The following is a 17,140-nucleotide window of genomic DNA, read 5'->3' as shown; positions in this document are numbered from 1 at the left end:
GCTGTTGCTGCTTCCAGACTTTGATAGAATTGCCATTTACTCATTTTTCCATCATAGTTATTCCAGATTTTTCTGTGGCTCCTTCTGCTTTGGCTTCTCACCTATGTTTTATGGTGTCTGTTTGTCCTTCCCACTCTTTTAGGTCTCTTCTACCCTCTAAGGATTTCCTTAATAACCATTGTTTCTATTGCTTTCTGGAGAAGAGTATCCATGGACTCTCTTGTTTTTCTATTTTCTCTGTACATGTTGTAACTGTCTCCATTGGTTATTTTCCAGACCAATGTACTTCAATGAGGCAGAGTTTTTGCCTCATAGTCTTTGGTGATGATATCTACACATGGGCAGAAAGATGTCTCCAGGGTCACATGGTATTAATCACACTGTCCCTGAGGAACAAGTATCTGCTAAGGACTCTTGCCGTGAAATGCATTCAGAGTTTCACAGATGGTCCAGGATACACATCCATTCAGTATTCTATTAAATTAACCAAAATTTGCCTGTCTTGATGCAACGTGGCTGAAATTACTCAGTGGGAACAGTAATCCTGAGGGTTCTCCCACAGTGGACATAGAAATAATCTGCTAGTTGAGCAGCATTTGTCTCTGGCCTCTCGTTTCTTTCTTGCCTTACTTCTACCAATGCACACAGGTGGAACTGGGGAAATCCTATCTCAAGGCACAGGATCTGTATTTCCCTCGCTGCATCATTCTTCCCTGGCTCTCTCTCAGCCCGATGGAAGCAGTCTCTTTCTTTTCACTTTGACTGTAACTTTTCTAGAAGGCTCTTCACTGTCCTCCATTCTGAAACAGATTCCCCCTGGCAAAGTCTCCAATCTCCTGTCATCACACACTCCACTTTATTGTAATTATTGTTTTGCTCTACAAGATACAAGCAACCTAAGGTACAGCTGCACCTGTCCTGTTCACCTGTCTTGCTGAGTGATGGACAAGCTGTGCTTCGAGGAGGCCAAGTCTAAATCAGTCCAGTTACAAGGACCAAGGGAAAGCATAGTTCCTGCATCACCTACATCACAGAGCTTGATATATATGAAAATAATTATTTTTAAAATTATAAGGTTTTAAAAGTTACATTAAAAGCATTAGATGGATCTTTGGATAGCATTATGCCTCTTAAAAGAGATTTAAAGGCCAACTGTTTGAATAAGGATAAAATAATTCTCAGATCCTAAGATAACGTCTTAAATCTAAGATTGTCATCAACAGAATGCTGGTAATGGAAGGGAGCCTGGAAATTGTTCTGTCTAGATATTTTGTTTGATTTAAAATAGAACTTGACTAGGAATTGGTATAACTAGTTCGAATTACTAAACTATAGCCTAAAAAGACTCAAAGAAACTTTGCTATCAGTGGATGGAGGGTAAGGAGGTCTAGATGTGTCCATGTTTTTTGATCTCCTTTCCAAAGAGTTGAAAATAAGGGCTCATGAGATTGATGACTTTGTGTTGATCCCCATTTCAGTGCTCTGTGAGCCTTTTCTTGTCTGGGCAATATGGCAGCCTTTAAGGAAATGTTCATCACACCTGGTACAGAAGAGAAGGCACCACCCCATGCAATAAGATCACCACAGGAGGTTTCAGAAAAGTTTTATGTCATGTGTTATCAGCATTCTGGGAAAGTCTCTGGTTGAGGAACTTGCCCTTGTAGACATCTTGAAAGACAAGCTCAAAGGAGAATGATGAATCTGCAGCACAGGAGCTTATCTCTTCAGACTCCTAAAACTGTGGTGGATAAAGATTACTCTGTGAGAATCAACTAACCTGGGCTCACAGGGGCTCACAGAGACTGAACCAACAATCAGGGAGCCTGCACGGGTCTGACCTAGGCCCTCTGCTTATATGTGATGGCTGTGTAGGATGGGCTTCTTGTGAGACTCCTAGCATTAGGAGCAGGGGCTCTCTGACTCTTTTGACTGCTCTTGGGACCCTTGTCCTCCTACTGGGTTGAGTTTTCCAGTGTTAATATGAGGAGTGGATAGGGGTGGGCTGGGAGGGGCAGAAGGAGGGGAATCTGTTGAGGATGTCACATATGAGAGATAGATAGATAGATAGATAGATAGATAGATAGATAGATAGATGATAGACAGATAAACAGATAGGCAGACAGACAGATAGATAGATAGATAGATAGACAGATAGATAGACAGATAGACAGACAGACAGATGATAGACAGACAGACAGATGATAGACAGATAGATCAGATAGATAGATAGATAGATAGATAGATAGATAGATAAAATTGCTCTGTAATCGCCAATTCTAAGACTGTAGTGGTGATTGCAGGAGTCCGCCGCCATCAGGAGAAGGGTCAACTCAGCTTGGTACAATGTGTTCATGTTCCTATTTCCACAGAGCACCAAGTACAGCTGTGACTGCACCAGCACTGTGGTTTCTAACCCGGTGGATATTCATACCTGTGTCACCTGGCAACTAAACGGGCCACCCGTGCACCGCATGCTTAGCTGTGTTGGCAGTCTGGGTTTGTTAGGTTTTGCCCTGTGAGGGCAGAAAGTTAGCATTCATCTCCGCAGCTGTCAGGGGTGGGTTTGGGGAGTACATGCTGACTCCAGCGTGGCTGTGTGGAGTGGGGTGACCATGGCAGGTATTTCCTCTCCAGGGATTGAATCCAAAAGTGGGAACAGATTACGACAGAACTAGAAGGAAGGGAATATAATATGTGGTGGTGGGAAGCGCCTTTGAAGCCATTAAGCTAAAAGGAGACATCACTGGACTATTGCATCAAGTGTGGCTGCCCTCACTGAATCCAGTTGAAAAAACGATCTGAGATTCACCCCGTGTCTATGATGGTGAAGGGAATATATAACGCTGAGAACAAAATCTTCCTCAGTCTCCCTGCATCCTTAATGTTCAGGGATTAGCCATCGTCATCAACCAGAAGCTGAAGGCTGACAAGGTTAACTCAGCTCAGGAAATGTGCAGAAACCCTGGGGAATGTCCAGAAGGATCTACAAGGCCCGTGACTGCCGAGTTCTAGGTTGTAAATCTCAAACCTACAATGTGATTAACCATGAACCTTTAGTCTTTAACTTGGATATAGGTCACAGTTTGTTTCTTCTCTGACATGTGATATGAGCTCACAGATCAAAGTCCAGGCTTGTTGCATGCTTGCACTATGAGCTTTTGAACAAATAAAGTTAGCTATTGCCAGTGTGGGAAAAGAAAAAATGAAGAGAAGGGCTTACATAGCGAGAGAGCTTGATTTAAAGTGAAGTACCAGGACTTACCAGAAAGGGATACATTGTCAAAGTCCGCTGCAAACCACATGGGTGAGGGTACTCGAAGGGCTCAATTACTGTTTGGAGCTTCCTTTAAAGCCCTTCTAGCGAAGGAGAATTTTCATTACTAATGCATATAGTAAGGGCGGGCTTTTGTTTTGTTTTGACTCATGTGTTAAGTCATATAACCATTTCTCTATGGCCTATGTCCCTTCCCAAAATGTATCTGATTTTAGTCATATGCAGTATACATATTATACACTTGTATAATTATACATAGGCACAAGATGTAAGCAGGAGATTCTCCCAAAAAAGCTTACTAGAGAACACAATTTTGCCTTGCCATGCACACACACACACACACACACACACACACACACACACACACACAATGATCAAACCAGATCAGCCTTTCTAGTCTTTGTATCTGGAAATATTTGAATAGAAATTGTTTATGTGATTGTTGTTAGAGGCAAAGAAACTTATGCTATTGTCCAGAGAGGGGTATACATGTAGCCTGATATAGGTAGGGTTCGGAGTTGCTAGGTGTATTGAGAGGGGCGCCATATGCATAGTACAGAAAGTAAGGAACTAGGCTACCAAGACAGTTTTAAGAGTGAAGGGGCATGCAGAACCCAAACCAATTAGGAGTCCATGGAACAAGACTGCTTCCTAAACTTGCCTGCCTTGGGTCTCCTTGAGTCCTGCCCTTCACATCCCCTGAGGCATGTAGCCTTGTGGGAAGAAGCAATCTTACTGCACGTGCTCTCTGAATTCACCCAGCTGCCAAGCAGCCTCCTCCTTGGCTGTTGCCAAGCTGACCTTTGAGTCCAGCTTCCCACAAGCCATTATTTCATAGAAACATCGAATCATCAAATTCTCCAGTGTTTTTGACTTGTTCTTTTCCTCTCTCACTGACCCATTTCTCCTCACTGACCCGTGAAGAAATAACTAAGTAGAGATGTACATACAGGGTCAGAGCCTTTATGCTTTATGATCCAATGCACACTCCTAATGCTGGCTATGGGGTTTCTCTGAAGGATTCTAACTCTAGATTTCTAAGTTCCAAGCCGAATGAAGTCACTCCCCAACACATACACACACACACAGTTTCCCAGTACGAAGAATTCACTGTATTTACATTTTTTCTAGTTGCTACAGAAATTAGAAACAGTGACAAAAATAATCCTAAGAAGGGCTCCTTTGTGCCCAACTGTTCTAAAACAGGATTTTTCATAAGTCTTTACTCTCTGCCCAGAATGAAATCCTGAAGTGCAAAAGTTCACCCCAATCGATGCCCACTCCTTTTCTTTGGACTTTCCAAGAGGCTCACAAGGCTCCTGTTTTTCGTGGCCCATCTGGCCATAAATTGCAATCCACATTCATTTATGAAAACAAATGACACCAACCTACTCCACGACATTTTCAAAATGGGAGAAATAGGCATGGTATTAAAGCAGGAATAAAATGAAAACATTCAGACCCCAGAGCTGCCCTGGCGACACCCCAAACGACACAAGGACTCTGAGTATCCCCAGTTCAATCCATTCTGCTCTTGAGAAGTTACAGAGATGTGGTCACAAAGACATGAAGCGAGGTCTTTGTCATAGTGTGGCAGGAAATTAAACACGTCCAGGATTTCTCTCGGCGTGACGAGAATAGCCGTTCCATCTGCACCCATTTGTGCCAAGGGTGATCAACAGAGCTAGAGAAAAAGGTAGTGGATCATGGAGATTGGGGGCGGGGAGTGTAGCTGATGGCTTAATTAGTTCCCTCCTGGACAGGAATTAATTCATTCCTGGGATTATCGTCTCAGAGTTGAGAGACTCTGTGATTACAAATAACAGCAAAAAGGGGGCGGGGAGTATTAGTTACTTGTTTTGTTGATGGGGGATGAAGTACCTGAAAAAAAAACTTAATAAAGAAAAAGTTGATTTTGGCTCCAAGTTCCTGGGTATAGCCCATCATGATAGGAAAGTCAAGGCAGCCAGAGCTTTAGGTGGCCGGTAGTGTTGCGTCCATTATCATGAAAGATATAACTTACCCTCTGTTAGATTTCTCATTTTTCTTCAGTCCAGGATCCTAGTCCATAGGTTGGTACCACCCACGCATAATGTCTCACCTCAATAACCTAATCTAAATAATCCTTCACAGTCAGGCCCAGAAACTTGTTTCCATTGTGATTCGAAATCCCACCAAGTTGTCAGTCAAGATTAAGTCTCTCAGGGTGCTTCATAAACACAAAGATGGAGACATAATTGTGATGCCCTATTGTGGCACCTTCTCTGCCAGCATGAAGCAGACAAGATGTCATCATTATATAATGCCAGTTCAAATAACCTTGGGAAAGACGTGAAGACAGTGGGCTTAACAACATGTCTGTGATCCAAGACCAGGTAGCTGGGCCTCTCTTGGCCTCTGCTTCTTTGGGGGCTTGGACCTGACACCTCTGGGTGTTTCAGGCATGAATACTAGAAATGAAATATGCATGTATACACAAGACTCTCTGGAGCTCCGAGAGACAATCAGCGTATCTGTAAAATTCATTTGCACTTTAAAAGACTCTATTGAATATAAAATTGTAGATGATGACTGAAGAGGGGCTGTCATCACTACCTTCTAGTTTCTGTCCTACCAAGTCAAAAGACCCAAGAGTCCTAAGACCTATATAGGGATAGAAGGGAAAATCCAACCTATTGATGAAGGATATACCTAACCATTTCTTTTTTTTTTTTTTTTTAACGAAGCTGAGGACCGAACCCAGGGCCTTGAGCTTGCTAGGCAAGCGCTCTACCACTGAGCTAAATCCCCAACCCCTAACCATTTCTTAATACCAGAGCATCTAAAAAAATATTGGAGAGTAAGAATTGGATGTTAAAGAATCTGAGGCTTCCTGTTTCACCTGCTCACATCTTCATCTTATGCTGGTTCTTTGATCATCCATCTGTCTCGCTCCCTGCAGCATAGCTATAGGGAAACAGAGACCTGCCCTGTCTTCAGACACAGTTGGAAAACAGAAAAGATGACCATCCTCCGTCCATGATCTCCAGACCGGGAGATGTGACTCAAAGGAGTTTCCACACAGAGTGTGCTGTGAGGTGAAGACACAAGACTATGAGCTGCAATTCCCCCGAGAGAACGTGGAGCCAAGAAGCTAAGAAATGGTACCATGTGTGAACTGTGCACAACACTGAACACTGTCGCTCCACCCACTATTAAATGTGGCTCCGTGAAAGTCAGTTCTTCCCCCTGCTCCAGGGAGCGGCAAATACACCAGGTAAAAGATACAATGGAAGGATTCTGTTCCTTCAGTAGCCGACAGACACATCATGGTACAGAGAAGAGTTCAATTGTCCCATCATCAGGAAGGGTTTCTAACTGGGACAAATGAGGGGGAAAAAAACAACCAAAGAAACTTTGGCAAGAACTTTCCTCCAAAAACCAGCACAGAACAATTTGGTTTTGCCTTTAACAAGAGAGATATCCCACACAGGACAGAATTCATTTCTCTCATGAAGTATCGATCTGCCTGATCCTATCCAGCCACCTTCTTGGTTGGTGCTGAGGGCCATGAATATTTCCTCTGCTGTAAGGGGCCATGTTCTCCATATGAAGTGAGAGTCCGAGGCCCAGAAGCCGGGTCTCTCCATCACTGGTGAAAAGCCGAGGCCTGCTCTAGACTTTCCCAAGACTGACTTGAGAGAAACAAGCGCGCTGTGGATCATTCAGAATGGAGGGAGGTGATGAAAGGTCCACAGAGCCAAAGCAGAGAGAAGATCCAGGAAAAGATTTCAGAGATAACCAGAACGGTTCCTCAGCCAGGCAGCGTGGGGAGAGGAGGGTTAGGGAGGCTCGGCTTCAGCAGATGTTTATTAACTCGCTGTGGAGCTCCAGCCAGCTGTGGCCTACTGAGGAACTTTTTCCATCACAGATCCTTGGCAGTGAAAAAGAATAAAGTTGAAAACGGATGGCACCAGATCGCGGCCATGATTTATCAGTTTAATCTTGTCACCACGAATCAAAGAAACCCACTCAGGAAGGCAACGGCAAAGGCAAAGAAGTGGATTTGATATGAATCAGTTATTTGAGGTCAATCTGGGAAGTTTCATTGGAATATTAAAAAAAAAAATAAAACCTAAAAAAGAAAGCAGATCCAGTGGTTTCTCGTGGCAAATGTTCAGGGGGGTAAAAAACTGAATTTTGGTGAAGGATGGAGCTCAGGGGTAGGACTACATACCTAGCATGTGTGAGGCCCTGGGTCCAATCTCCAGCAACACACGAAACTACTAATTAACCAAGCACAGAGCACTGCATTCTAAGAATGAAAGACTGTAACAGTTTAATCAGGACAGAATCCCAGGACAGCGGTCCTTCCTCAGAGACCGATGGGGCCACTTGTGGAGGTGCTGTGACCCCCCCATGATTGTGGCTTTTCCAGTCCTTCTGGAAACAGTGTGCTCAGGAAGACAGACCTCAGGACAGCTTTCCTTTATGCCTACAGATTGCTTCCCTCATGTCCTCATTTCAGGAACTTTGTACTTTGAACCCTCTGGGGTCTGATCTTTATCTGGATGGTTCCTTTCCATGCTTTTGTTGGTCACTGGACCGTCCCCTTCCGGCAAGTTTTCTTAGGGGGAATCTCATCTCACGGAAAGGCATCTCCTTGAATTCTGTTTTTCTGTATCTTTACATAATAGTAATACCGACATTATCGAAATCTTGATGTTATCAGATTATGAGCAAAGATCACAAAAAATGGAAAGCAAAAACAAAATAGATAAAAAATGAAGAATTGCTGTGTGACCCTGAGGTCATACTCAGGGGGAGCATATGGCACCCAATGGCTGTGCTATAAAAACAGGGTGGTGCTTTTGAACTCGTCACTCTAGCTTCGTCTCCAAGCAACTTAAAAAGAGAAGAGTGGCCGGGCAGTGGTGGCGCGTGCCTTTAATCCCAGCACTCGGGAGGCAGAGGCAGGCGGATCTCTGTGAGTTCGAGGCCAGCTTGGTCTCCAAAGCGAGTTCCAGGAAAGGCGCAAAGCTACACAGAGAAACCCTGTTTCGAAAAAACCAAAAACAAACAAACAAACAAACAGAACAGTGGAAGACGGCCTGTGTGGTGGGAACTCAGGCACAAGGAGCGAGTTTGAATCCCCGGCAACCACACAAGAAAGTAGGATTTGATCCCAAGGGCCTGTAGCCCTTTTGTCAGGGGTGGGGGCCGTGGGGAGGGGCCTGGAGCCCACTGGCCAGCCTGCTTAGCTGAAATGGTAAGCTCCCTGTTCAGTGAGAGACCCCGTCTCAAGGGAATATGATGGAGAGTGACAGAGGAAGACACCCAACGTCTTCCCTGGCCTTTGTACGAGTACACGTGGGCTCACCCGCATGTGCTCACCCACGTACGCGCGCACACACACACACACACACACACACACACACACACACACCCTATATACCCAAAACTAAAAGAAGAAACTGAAAAAAAAAAACAGTAAATTTAAGCCAAAGTCCATAACAGAAGGAAGTGACAGAAATCAAGAAAAGGGAAATCAAGAACACTCTATAACTCTGTGTGTTATGATGCTACATACACATTATGTTTCTGAAAGCATGTAAAAGATCCACACTCAAGTCTCAGATTTATACACAGTAGATGCACTGTTAAATAGATGCCAGAGGGAAGTAAAAGCTGTAAGACACCCCGATTCTTTTAAAAGGGATAACTGTTTTTTTTCTATTATAACCTAAAACACAGCTCAATCTCAAAATAATTAAATTCACCCCCAAAAAAAGAGCCCACGAAAAATACTGCATCATGTGGGCAGAGTCTTCAGTCGTCTACCCTCCTTAGGCAGTGACATTCTGATGTGCCCACTCCTTTCTCAGCTGTCCCATAGTCCACCCCTAGTCCCTGCTCAGAAACACCGTTATCTGACTGTGCCGTCAAATACCAGCTTATTCTCTGATACACAAAGTGGGACCATAGACTCTTACTCTGCAGCAAAACCCCTGGGCCCTTCCTCTGTCTGCTTCCACAGCCACTGCAAACACACACACACACACACACACACACACATCCCTACACTTACACACCACACACACACCTACACTTACACACCACACACACACCCACACTTACACATAGACACCACACACACACCTACACATACACACCACACACACACACCTACACACACACACACACCACACACGCACACATACCACACACACACCTACACATACACACCACACACATACCTACACATACACACACACACACACACACCACGTGCACACATACCACACATGCACACATACCACACGTGTGCACACACACACACACTATCACGCATGTGCACACGTGCACGCGCACGCGCACGCGCACACACATGGTCCTCAGAGTAGACTTGGAAGTCAGGAGCTGCCAGGCCTGTGGCCTGGTCAGCTTTCATCTCCCAGGCTGTCTTCAAGCTGCACTTTGATGCTCTGAGCCGAAAGGGGAAAGAAAAGGTGGTTTGTCATACTAAGGTGCCCAGAAAAAAGACACAATCTCCGACCTCTACGCAGATTATTATGGCCAGAAACTTCCAGAGTCGAGTTCACCAGAAACAGTCTCACCCTGCATTCTGACTCATTCAGGTCCCCCTTTCGTCCACCCTGAGAATCTGAAGCAGAGGGATGCTCCTGGTCAGGGTGTGGACAGGAGACTGAGGTGCGTGACAGATGTATCTGTCCCGCCTCTTCTACCATGCTTACAGATGCATCTGTCCCCCTCTTCCACCTATCTTACAGATTCATCTCTCCCCGTCTTCCATCGATTTTACAGATTCATCTCTCCCCCTCTTCCACGGTCTTACAGATGCATCTGCTCCCCTCTTCCGCCAATTTTACAGATGCATCTGTCCTGCCTCTTCTACCATTCTTACAGATGCATCTGTCCCCCTCTTCCACGGTCTTACAGTGCATCTGTCCCCCTCTTCCATGGTCTTACAGGTGCATCTGTCCGCCTCTTCCATGGTCTTACAGGTGCATCTGTCCGCCTCTTCCACGGTCTTACAGTGCATCTGTCCCCCTCTTCCACGGTCTTACAGATGCATCTGTCCGCCACTTCCACCAGTCTTACAGGAGTCTACTTTATGCTTCTGCCTTTCCCCTCTGCCTTGCCCTGTGTGTTGGGGAACATCAAGCTTCATTTCTAATTATTTTTCAATCTTCTCCTTAACAAAATGTATCCGATGTTATTTCTGATTCAAATCTCCCATTGGACTCACTGCAGGGGAACGTCCTGTGCTGTTTGCCTTTCTCACTGTGCCGCATCTCTAGAGCGGAGTGCTGCTGTCCAGAAGCACTTTGGACCCATTCAAGCCACTGTATGCGCTCTGGGTTTTCTAAGTTAAAGGCCTGGACACCTATTGGAACTGTGAGTTTCTCAGGACCACCTTCTTCACAGCAATTCCATCTTCCCCATTCCAAGCATCTGATGTCATTTGTTAGCCTTCGATGTCCCCCAAAGCTTCTGCTTTGAACACTAGGTCCCCAGCAGGTAGCACTGTTGGGGGGTATTCTCAAGACTTTGGGAGATGGAGCCTGGCTGGAGGAAGTGGGCCACAGGGTGCAGGCTGTTTTGGGGGCATCATTCCTTGGCTTCTGGTCATATTCTTGGCTTTCTGGTCTGCCATGCTGTAAGCAGTTGTCTGTGTTCCCACTGCTGTCCTGTTCTGCTCAGACAAATACACTGAACCCTCAAGAACCATGAGCTAAAATAAATTCTTCCTTTAAGTCTTCTCTTTGGTGTATGTATCAGTTATTCGGTCATAGCTACACAAAAGAAACTAGTAAGTGAACTTACATGGTCTTAAAAGCCTAGGAATCCTTAAAAACCCGTAATCACCAGTTTCCATCGCTCCCCACCAACCCAAACCACTGGTCTTATTACTTGCCCCAAACTGCCAGTGGGGAAGGTGGGAAAACAAAACAGAAACGATAGCCCATATTTCTGAAGCCTCAATAGAAGAAGGACTCGCTCACATACAGCATGTTTAGTACCTCGAGACGTGGAACCAGGGACGCTGGCTAATTCTATGACATGTCAACGTGTGTCATGTTCTTCATGAAGGATATAATAGAGAGATGCAGATAATGACAGAGGGAGGACAGGGAGAGCAGAAGGCTAGGCGCCCTTGTCTGTCTCCCTAGACTGATTTGTTGAAAAAGCCAGAGTTCTGAGAAAGTTGAGTCATACCTTCCCTGCTGTGCCCATCACTGGACTCCTTCTGTGGTACCACTGCCAACTATCTGAGCATTTTTGAGAGATGATTGTTTTTTTGTGGAAATATGGCCAAGAGTTTAAGGGAAGTGTAAAAGTTTCTAAAACACTGGGCCTTAAGAAAGGGTGCTACATGAGTGCAAAGAAATGTTTTTAAACAAATCTGGTGCTAATATTCCAGCTACGTTCAAAAGTGATTAACATTATTTAAGAATTAATGAGAAAGATACCGAAGGGCAGGAACGTGTTTATTGTATGATTTGGACCTATTGACAGAAGGCTAGCCTATTTGTGTAGAAAATTTCCCTCTGGTTTGCCTTTTTCTTCCTTTTTTTGCTTTGTGTGTGTGTGTATGTCTGTGCATGCCTGTGTGTGTTTCTGTGTGCATGGCCTGGGTTCAGAATTCCATATAGTACTTGGAAACATGTTATCCAAATGTAGGCTCACCCCTTTACAGTGACAGACAGAGGTCTGACACCTCAAACACCTGTGCTTCCATTTCCTGTCCTTCCTAGGCAGCTGTGCCTCAGTGTGTACCAGTCTTTGCTGAGTAGACTGTGAATGCAGCTCCAAAGATGGTGCCAGCATGGTTCCTCCACACATCCAGGTCCTGGTGTCTTCTTCTCCTGTAAGATCACGTTCTAGTGTGTGCATGGAATTGGATGTTCTTAGCTATCAGACACTATATTGTGTAGCCTGTCATTCCTGTTCTGTTTTCTAAGACAGAGTTACACTATGTGATGTTGGCTGACTCAGAACTCACTACATAAACCAAGCTTACCTGGAAATCATGTAGACCTACCTACCTGTCTCTGCTTCCTGGATGCTGGAATTAAAGGTATATCCCACCATACCAGGCTCTAAGAACCCTGTCGTTCTTAACTTGTTTTTAATATTAAAATTATGTCATGAACTGTAAATTAAATTCCCAAGGTAGTGTTTTCTTATTCTGCAAGTTAGTTTCTTGGTGGGCACTACTCTACTAAGCCCTTTAGAATCCACTGCAGAAGAGAAAGGACAAGAGGGGGAAATAGACAAAGTAAAGCAAATGGTTAAGGCATTGGGAGGAGGTCTCTGTATGTCATACTCAGACACAGCATGTCAATTCAAAGGACCTTGAAGAGCGTGATCCAACCAATTCCTGTCAATCGGCTAGTTGCGGAGTTAGCCTGGGAGCATGGGCACACAACTTATTTGCAATCCCTGAGCTCCACTGAGTGACAGAGCTAGGGCTGGGACCCATGTGTACTGATATTATTCTTCTCTGAAGTCTAACCACACTCCCCAGATGTTTGCTTACTCTTTGCTGCCAATGAAGAAACAAGTGTTTTGGGTCCATCTGGGATGAGCATGGCAGCCTGGTTAGAGAGTATTCCTACACAGGAAGAACAAGTTTGCCCTCTTACGAGGAAACAAAAGAAAAGGAGGGTGAAAATGACCTGAAAGTAGAATAGGATTATCAGAGAATTGGAGGAAAGATGAGAGAAAATAGAAGAAAGTTGAGTAGGTAGATATTATTAAAGAGGCACATATTAATGAATATAACTACCCCCAATGAATCGCATTAATTTGTACAGTTAATGTGCTTTAGCGGTTATAATAACAAATAAATATTTTTTAAAAAGAATGTGCTCCTCACCCTAATGCTATAGTTCAGGATAGATTAGATTAGGTGAGCTCCCGCCTGTGGTAAAGATGCCAGGCTATACCACAGAAGAGCAGAAAGCCTCTTGGGAGAGAGAAGCACTGACCCTACAGGATCCCTTTGTCCATAAAAATGTTTTATCTCCCAAACTTAGATTCTTATCAGACCCCAGCATCAACTCTCAGCCTCAGCTCTGGGAAAAGGAATCTTCCTTAAAGAGGCAGCACTTGACCTTGCTGACTAAGGGCTGGGGAAGTGTTCATACATCATGGAAATTTTCCTAAGGAAAAGGAATGCATTTATCTTAATTCTACGCTTGTGTTTATCCAATGCTTCTCCCGAGAGCCTCTGCTGCTGATAGAAAATAAAGGAAGAAGAGAAATGGTTGGAAGAGTATCCTGTGCAGGTCCCTGTCCTGGAGTTATTGATGGAAACTCCTCAAATGCTCAAACTCTTGAGAACACTGAATAACTGTCCACTGCCTCACAAAACCATGGTAGTGTGGTTAGGCCTACTCCTGGACTCTTTTCATGGAATCCCAGCTCTTTTCTTCCTTAGAGGTTGGGTGGAATTTACTTCCTTCCTTAGCACTTCAGCTAAACTCTCACAGAAACAGGCTGAAGATGACTGATGAGGGAACCAGAGGAAGAAGGAGTTCCTCCAAACAGCAAGAACTGAACTTACTCAATGGGTAGACGTTTGTCAGGGAGGATTTGGAGCATGGCGAAATATTTTTAAGTTGTTATAAATGGCTTAATATCTAGGTCAAGCCATGGGCAGAATAAAATAAAAATAAATACAGTTGAATGAAAGAGATACTGATTTGATCTGTCTTCTCATCTGGGAACACCGTGAGAGGCAGGCTGAAGAGAGATGCTCGCTAATTTGTGTGAGACAAACTTTCTTCAGGCATAGTCCCTCTGGATGGGTGTCATACCTCTCTTGAACCTCTACTTCTCTTAGTCCCAAACATAATATACTCACGTCCTCAACTTTTTCTGTTGGCATTCATGGGCGGTAGTTTGCTTTCCTCTTCAAGTTCAGACTTTTGAAATTGCCTGAGGTCTTCTGTTATTTTATAACCCATAATGTCTCTCTCATGGCTTGTGTCTGTTCCCCAATCTTGGCCCTCCACCATCAGGCCCCTGCCCGAGGCCCCATGTGGAGTTAGGAAGAAACAGATGCATCTTTAGAGCTTTCAGCTGTCTCCAGCTCCATCCTCTCTCTCTTAGAGGGCTAATGACTCTTACGTCCCATATTCATGTTCAATCTCCAAGTATCTTTTTGGACAAAATAAACCTTTCTCCAGATACAAGACCTAGTCTTTGAAGAGTTTCTATGCCTTCTTCCCTCAGGATTCTGCCAAAAGAAAAGGATTGGAAGACAGTAGCTCAAGCCAAATCATTAGATCCTGAAGCTGACCCTCAATCTGACATGGGATTTTCTATTCCATGGTCTCATTTTTCTTCTCACAGTTATCTTATGAGGAAGCAGAGATATTACAGGTCATGGAGGTTCCAGTAAAGGAGATGACTTTTCCGCCGTGGTGCACACTGCTTCATCTCAGAGCAAAAGCATGAACCCAAGGCTTCCTCTCTCTAATCCTTCTCTCTCATCTCATTTCCTACTACTCTCTAACTCTTCACTGATTTTCATCATTTTCTTTCCTAAAGAATCATTTTCACAAGTTCAGAACTCACTTTCATAAAAACAGAACTCAATTATTCATTAGTGAGAGAAGTGTTAAGCTGTTAAGACTGACTCAAAACAGAATATGAAAAACAGAGGTATGAATACCAAGACAGATACTAATGTTCCCAAGAACTCACTAATAGATACACAGCTGGTTAATAGCCTATAAGAGTCCAAAAAATGTCCGAGTCATTAAAAAAAGACAAGCTGACTCACCAATAAAAAAAGGGAGACTCAAATTCATAAAACCAAGAATAAAAGAAGAAATGTTTCAACTAACATTACATAAATAAAAAGATTTATAATGGTATATTGTGAACAGCTGTGTACCAAAAAAAAAAATTTAAACAACTTACATGAAATGCATAAATCCCCAGAAAGATTATAAATTACAAATTACAAATGCATGCTCAAGAGACAGAAAATAAATAAATCCATGACACAGAATACAGCTCTGTCAGTTAGTTTTAAACTTACCAAGCATTCAAAGAAAAAATTCACATCAATCTTCAACATTTTTTTCCCAAGCAAGGAGAAGAACAAGGAATACTTCTCAATTTGTTATAGGAGGCCTAAATTATTGGGACCTCATACACAAAGACATCATAAGAAAATAACAGACCAACAAACCTTATTTTTAAAAAAAAGGAACAAAAATACTTAGCAGTATACTCCCAGACACCAGCAAATGAAACAGTGCATAAGAAGGAGAAGGCACAAAGCTTGAATGGGACTTATCCTAGAAACACAAGGCTAATTTAAATGCACCATGTTGTAAAATAAAGGAGTAGCGTGCTTATCGACATGCATGCAAAAGAAAATTGACAAAACTTCAACACTGTTACATCACAACTAACAAATGGGACTAGAAAGGAACTTTCTCAACCTGGGGAAACCATTTATGAAAAGATCTATACGTTCACGCCATGCTTAATGATAAAAGACTGAATATTTTCCTGTAAGGTTAGTATCAAAACAACCATGTTCATTCTTGCAACTTTTCCTCAGCACGGTGGTGAGGAGCTAGCCAGGACAATAGGCAAGAAGAGGAAATGGTTATGAAAAATTTGGAAGTTAAATTAAGGTGTCAGTGTTGCTTACAATTCTACTAAAAATAATAAGAGATCAAAATGAAGATAATCAAACACTTAGAAATAGATAAAATATAATAAGAGAACTAGAAGACATCATAGTATGCCACTAAGACAGTTTTAAGATCTAAGATGGCAGAATTATTATGAATGTTCACAGGTCAGAACACTTAAGATTGCTAAGAAAGCCATGCTCCTTAGCTCCATCTATACATTCAAAATTTTCCCTATCATGCTGTCAGCTGATATTTAAATTCAGGTAGAAATGCAAAACACTCAGACAACACTAAAAGCAGTTTTGAAAAATATGAGTAATTTTGAGAACTCCCCAATTTCAGAATTTCCTGTAAATGTATAATAATAAAACTGTGTAGTGCTCACATACAAATGCAGAGATCAATGAGATAAAATTGAGACTCAACAAATAAGCCCACACATTTATCATCGATTTCCTTCAACAGAAGTGCAGAGCTAATTCAATAGGGAATGAAAAACCCTTCTGGCAGAGAGACAGCTGAGTCTCCACATGCAAAAGAGTGAATTTGAACCATTGCCAATTAATATACACAAGAATTGTCTTTTTATTGGTTTTTTAAATGAGCCTCATTGTGTCGTTTTCATTTATACTTTGTTTTGTTGATCACTTCCTGTAGGAAATGTTTCCTTTTTGTTTTTCCTATCAAAAGTAGCTTTGCTTGCAAAGGGCATTCCATAATTTCCCTTCACCTTTGATCTCCAACACCTAATAAGACTTTCATGCAAACATTCTAATCTCCCCTAATGTGGTGGTTTGAATTGAAATGGCCCCCAAAGGCTCATAGATTTGAATGCTTGGTCCCCAGGGAGTGGCCGTATTAGAAAGTGTGCTTTTCTTGGGGTAGGTGTGGTCTTGTCAGAAGAAGTGTGTCCCTTTGTGTGGTTGGCTTTGGGGTTTCAAAAAAGCTCAAGACAACCCTTACTTGTCCTGTCTTTCTCTTCCTGTTGCTTGCCAATCCAGATGTAGAACTCTCAGCTCCTTCTCCAGCACCATGTCTACCTGCATGCTGCCATGCTTCCTGCCATGATGATAATGAACTCAACCTCTGAACTGTAAGCCAGCCCCCAATTAAATATTTTCCTTTCTAAGAGTTGCTATGGTCTTTGTTTCTCTTCATGGCAATAGAATATTGAATAAGATACCTACCTGGTTAATTT

At 43.1% G+C, this 17,140-nt stretch overlaps 1 pseudogene; it reads left to right on the top strand.

Annotated features, from left to right (window-relative positions):
• Positions 1-1,509: 1,509 nt before the first annotated feature.
• On the top strand, positions 1,510-3,019 carry LOC114693633 (annotated as a pseudogene).
• Positions 3,020-17,140: the final 14,121 nt, after the last annotated feature.

This window comes from Peromyscus leucopus, chromosome 13, assembly GCF_004664715.2.
Source record: "Peromyscus leucopus breed LL Stock chromosome 13, UCI_PerLeu_2.1, whole genome shotgun sequence".
Classification (NCBI taxonomy): domain Eukaryota; kingdom Metazoa; phylum Chordata; class Mammalia; order Rodentia; family Cricetidae; genus Peromyscus; species Peromyscus leucopus.
This window is presented reverse-complemented; position numbering and strand designations above follow the sequence as displayed.